Raw genomic sequence first — 6,160 nt, 5'->3', positions numbered from 1 at the left:
AGTTAGCAGTCTTTACGTTCTGTCTCCCTTTCTGATATTTCCCACACATTTCTTCTCCCTTCCCTTATATTCCCTTTCACTATTATTTATATTCCCCAAATGAATGAGAACATATAATGTTTGTCCTTCTCCGACTGACTTACTTCACTCAGCATAATACCCTCCAGTTCCATCCACGTTGAAGCAAATGGTGGGTATTTGTCATTTCTAATAGCTGAGTAATATTCCATTGTATACATAAACCACATCTTCTTTATCCATTCATCTTTCGTTGGACACCGAGGCTCCTTCCACAGTTTGGCTATCGTGGACATTGCTGCTAGAAACATCGGGGTGCAGGTGTCCCGGGGTTTCACTTGCATTTGTATCTTTGGAGTAAATCCCCAGCAGTGCAATTGCTGGGTCGTAGGGCAGGTATATTTTTAACTGTTTGAGGAACCTCCACACAGTTTTCCAGAACGGCTGCACCAGTTCACATTCCCACCAACAGTGTAAGAGGGTTCCCTTTTCTCCGCATCCTCTCCAACATTTGTTGTTTCCTGCCTTGTTAATTTTCCCCATTCTCACTGGTGTGAGGTGGTATCTCATTGTGGTTTTGATTTGTATTTCTCTGATGGCAAGTGATGCAGAGCATTTTCTCATATGCATGTTGGCCATGTCTATGTCTTCCTCTGTGAGATTTCTCTTCATGTCTTTTGCCCATTTCATGATTGGATCGTTTGTTTCTTTGGTGTTGAGTTTAATAAGTTCTTTATAGATCTTGGAAACTAGCCCTTTATCTGATATGTCATTTGCAAATATCTTCTCCCATTCTGTAGGTTGTCTTTTAGTTTTGTTGACTGTATCCTTTGCTGTGCAAAAGCTTCTTACCTTGATGAAGTCCCAATAGTTCATTTTTGCTTTTGTTTCTTTGGCCTTCGTGGATGTATCTTGCAAAAAGTTACTGTGGCCGAGTTCAAAAAGGGTGTTGCCTGTGTTCTTCTCTAGGATTTTGATGGAATCTTGTCTCACATTTAGATCTTTCATCCATTTTGAGTTTATCTTTGTGTATGGTGAAAGAGAGTGGTCTAGTTTCATTCTTCTGCATGTGGATGTCCAATTTTCCCAGCACCATTTATTGAAGAGACTGTCTTTCTTCCAATGGATAGTCTTTCCTCTTTTATCGAATATTAGTTGACCATAAAGTTCAGGGTCCACTTCTGGGTTCTCTATTCTGTTCCACTGATCTATGTGTCTGTTTTTGTGCCAGTACCACACTGTCTTGATGACCACAGCTTTGTAGTACAACCTGAAATCTGGCATTGTGATGCCCCCAGATATGGTTTTCTTTTTTAAAATTCCCCTAGCTATTCGGGGCTTTTCTGATTCCACACAAATCTTAAAATAATTTGTTCTAACTCTCTGAAGAAAGTCCATGGTATTTTGATAGGGATTGCATGAAACGTATATATTGCCCTGGGTAACATTGACATTTTCACAATATTAATTCTGCCAATCCATGAGCATGGAATGTTTTTCCATCTCTTTGTGTCTTCCTCAATTTCTTTCAGAAGTGTTCTATAGTTTTGAGGGTATAGATCTTTTACATCTTTGGTTAGGTTTATTCCTAGGTATCTTATGCTTTTGGGTGCAATTGTCAATGGGATTGACTCCTTAATTTCTCTTTCTTCAGTCTCATTGTTTGTGTATAGAAATGCCACTGATTTCTGGGCATTGATTTTGTATCCTGCCACGCTACCGAATTGCTGTATAAGTTCTAGCAATCTTGGGGTGGAGACTTTTGGGTTTTCTATGTAGAGTATCATGTCATCGGCGAAGAGGGAGAGTTTGACTTCTTCTTTGCCAATTTGAATGCCTTTAATGTCTTTTTGTTGTCTGATTGCTGAGGCTAGGACTTCCAGTACTATGTTGAATAGCAGTGGTGAGAGTGGACATCCCTTAGGGGATCTTAGGGGAAAGGCTCCCAGTGCTTCCCCATTGAGAATGATATTTGCTGTGGGCTTTTCATAGATGGCTTTTAAGATGTCGAGGAATGTTCCCTCTATCCCTACACTCTGAAGAGTTTTGATCAGGAATGGATGCTGTGTTTTGTCAAATGCTTTCTCTGCATCCAATGAGAGGATCATATGGTTCTTGGTTTTTCTCTTGCTGATATGATGAATCACATTGATTGTTTTACGGGTGTTGAACCAGCCTTGTGTCCCAGGGATAAATCCTACTTGGTCATGGTGAATAATTTTCTTAATGTACTGTTGGATCCTATTGGCCAGTATCTTGTTGAGAATTTTTGCATCCATGTTCATCAGGGATATTGGTCTGTAATTCTCCTTTTTGGTGGGGTCTTTGTCTGGTTTTGGAATTAAGGTGATGCTGGCCTCATAGAACGAATTTGGAAGTACTCCATCTCTTTCTATCTTTCCAAACAGCTTTAGGAGAATAGGTATGGTTTCTTCTTTAAACGTTTGATAAAATTCCCCTGGGAAGCCATCTGGCCCTGGACTCTTGTGTCTTGGGAGGTTTTTGATAACTGCTTCAATTTCCTCCCTAGTTATTGGCCTGTTCAGGTTTTCTATTTCTTCCTGTTCCAGTTTTGGTAGTTTGTGGCTTTCCAGGAATGCGTCCATTTCTTCTAGATTGCCTAATTTATTGGCGTATAGCTGTTCATATATGTTTTTAAAATCGTTTGTATTTCCTTGGTGTTGGTAGTGATCTCTCCTTTCTCATTCATGATTTTATTAATTTGAGTCTTCTCTCTCTTCTTTTTAATAAGGCTGGCTAATGGTTTATCTATCTTATTAATTCTTTCAAAGAACCAACTCCTGGTTCTGTTGATCTGTTCCACAGTTCTTCTGGTCTCGATTTCGTTGAGTTCTGCTCGAATCTTTATTAACTCCCTTCTTCTCTTGGGTGTAGGATCTATTTGCTGTTTTTTCTCTAGCTCCTTTAGGTGTAAGGTTAGCTTTTGTATTTGAATTCTTTCCAGTTTTTGAATGGATGCTTGTATTGCGATGTATTTCCCCCTTAGGACTGCTTTTGCTGCATCCCAAAGATTTTGAACGGTTGTATCTTCATTCTCATTAGTTTCCATGAATCTTTTTAATTCTTCCTTAATTTCCTGGTTGACCCTTTCATCTTTTAGCAGGATGGTCCTTAACCTCCACGTATTTGAGGTCCTTCCAAACTTCTTGTTGTGATTTAGTTCTAATTTCAAGGCATTATGGTCTGAGAATATGCAGGGGACAATCCCAATCTTTTGGTATCGGTTCAGACCCGATTTGTGACCCAGTATGTGGTCTATTCTGGAGAAAGTTCCATGTGCACTTGAGAAGAATGTGTATTCAGTTGAGTTTGGATGTAAAGTTCTGTAGATATCTGTGAAATCCAGTCTGGTCCAGTGTATCATTTAAAGCTCTCGTTTCTTTGGAGATGTTGTGCTTAGAAGACCTATCGAGTATAGAAAGAGCTAGATTGAAGTCACCAAGTATAAGTGTATTATTATCTAAGTATTTCTTCACTTTGGTTAATAATTGATTTACATATTTGGCAGCTCCCACATTCGGGGCATATATATTGAGGATTGTTAAGTCCTCTTGTTGAATAGATCCTTTAAGTATGATATAGTGTCCCTCTTCATCTCTCACTACAGTCTTTGGGGTAAATTTTAGTTTATCTGATATAAGGATGGCTACCCCTGCTTTCTTTTGAGGACCATTCGAATGGTAAATGGTTCTCCAACCTTTTATTTTCAGGCTGTAGGTGTCCTTCTGTCTAAAATGAGTCTCTTGTAGACAGCAAATAGATGGGTCCTGCTTTTTTATCCAGTCTGAAACCCTGCGCCTTTTGATGGGGTCATTAAGCCCAGTTCACATTCAGAGTTACTATTGAGAGATATGAGTTGTCATCATGATATCTATTCAGTCCTTGTTTTTGCGGAATGTTCCACTGAACTTCTTCTTAAAGGGGAATTTTAAGAGTCCCCCTTAAAATTTCTTGCAGAGCTGGTTTGTAGGTCACATATTCTTTCAGTTGCTGCCTGTCTTGGAAGCTCTTTATCTCTCCTTCCATTTTGAATGAGAGCCTTGCTGGATAAAGTATTCTTGGTTGCATGTTCTTCTCATTTAGGACCCTGAATATATCCTGCCAGCCCTTTCTGGCCTGCCAGGTCTCTGTGGAGAGGTCTGCTGTTACCCTAATACTCCTCCCCATAAAAGTCAGGGATTTCTTGTCTCTTGCTGCTTTAAGGATCTTCTCTTTATCTTTGGAATTTGCAAGCTTCACTATTAAATGTCGAGGTGTTGAACAGGTTTTTATTGATTTTAGGGGGGGATCTCTCTATTTCCTGGATCTGAATGCCTGTTTCCCTTCCCAGATTAGGAAAGTTTTCAGCTAGAATTTGTTCAAATACATATTCTGGCCCTCTGGCCCTTTCGGCGCCCTCGGGAACACCAATTAAACGTAGGTTTTTCTTCCTCAGGCTGTCGTTTATTTCCCTTAATCTATCTTCATGGTCTTTTAATTGTTTGTCTCTTTTTTTCCTCAGTTTCCCTCTTTGCTATCAACTTGTCTTCTATGTCACTCACTCGTTCTTCCACCTCGTTAACCCTCGTCGTTAGGACTTCTAGTTTGGATTGCATCTCATTCAATTGATTTTTAATTTCTGCCTGATTAGCTCTAAATTCTGCAGTCATGAAGTCTCTTGAGTCCTTTATGCTTTTTTCTAGAGCCACCAGTAGCTGTATAATAGTGCTTCTGAATTGGCTTTCTGACATTGAATTGTAATCCAGATTTTGTAACTCTGTGGGAGAGAGGACTGTTTCTGATTCTTTCTTTTGAGGTGAGGTTTTCCTTCTAGTCATTTTGCTCAGTGCAGAGTGGCCAAAAGCAAGTTGTATTGGGAAAAGGAGAAAAAGAGAGGAGAGAAAGAAGGAAAGAAAAGAGAAAGAGAAAAAAAAAGGAAGAAAAAACGAAAAAAAAAGAAAAAGAGAAAGAAAAAGAAAGAAAGGAGAAAAAAGGGGGGTGGGGGAAGGAAACAAATCAAAAAGCAAAACAAAACAAAACAATACAAAAACAACAACAACAAAAAAAGAACCACGGGGGAGTATCTTCTGATTCTGTGTACTTTAAGTCCCTTGACTTCCCCTGGAAGTTGTCCGTCCACCTGGTCTTCTGGGGGAGGGGCCTGTTGTGCTGATTTTCAGGTGTTAGCAGTTGGGGGAGCTGCTCTGCCCCTGCCTGGTGCAGGGCTCAGTGGGCGTTGTTTACCCCGTGAGGCCCCAGGAGCAACAGCCCTAGTGGCGGGGCCAGCTCTGCAGCCCTGGATTCAGCCCCCGTAGGAACTCCGGGGCTCTCCGTCTGCAGGGCCTGGAGGCTCTGGGGCGGGGCCGCTGATCTGCTCAGCTCGGGGCAGGAGCGTCCTCGCTGTCCTGGGCCCTCCCGGCCTCTGCCTGTCCCGGGGGGAGGCCGGATCCGGGCTGTGTCCGGCGCCCTGTGCTCCGGGGCCTGCGCTGTTGGATTCGCGCTCCCTCCCGCAGCCCCCTCCGCGGAGCCACCGCCCGAGCCCCCCCCCCCCCCCCCGAGCTGCTCCGGGTCCCGCCGGTCCCGCCGTGCGCGCTGCAGCCCTTAGGGAGCTCGGCGCACTCTCCCGGGGCGCAGGTGTCTGTTAGTGTCCCCGAGAGCCCGAGGGCATCCCCGCCCTCCTGGGTCCTGCTCCACCTCCCTGCGAGCCCCTTTCCGCCCGGGAATTTTGGTGCAGCTCCTGCGTCTCCGGGACGGGGCTCTCCTGTCCTGGGGACACTCGCCCCAGCCTCAGCCCGGCTCCTTGCGGGGCTCCTCCCCCTTGGAGGCCTTTGTTTCTTTATTTCTTTTTTCCCGTCTTCCTACCTTGATAGAAGCGCGAACTCTTCTCACTGTAGCATTCCAGCTGTTCTCTCTTTAATTCTCAGGCCGAATTCATAGATTTTCAGGATAATTTGAAGGTTTTCTAGGTAATTTGGTGGAGACAGGTAATTTGGTGGAGACAGGTGATTTGGGGACCCTACTCTTCCGCCGTCTTGCCCCTCCCCACTCATCCATCCTTTTAGATGTTTTTCTATGCATGTGCATGTTATATGTAAAAGAGTAGGATCTCATTATGACCATGTATCATAAATACCTTATATTT

This window comes from Canis lupus, chromosome 25, assembly GCF_003254725.2.
Source record: "Canis lupus dingo isolate Sandy chromosome 25, ASM325472v2, whole genome shotgun sequence".
In the NCBI taxonomy this organism is placed as follows: Eukaryota; Metazoa; Chordata; class Mammalia; order Carnivora; family Canidae; genus Canis; species Canis lupus.
The sequence above is the reverse complement of the archived record's forward strand: the minus strand, read 5'-3'. Positions refer to the sequence as shown.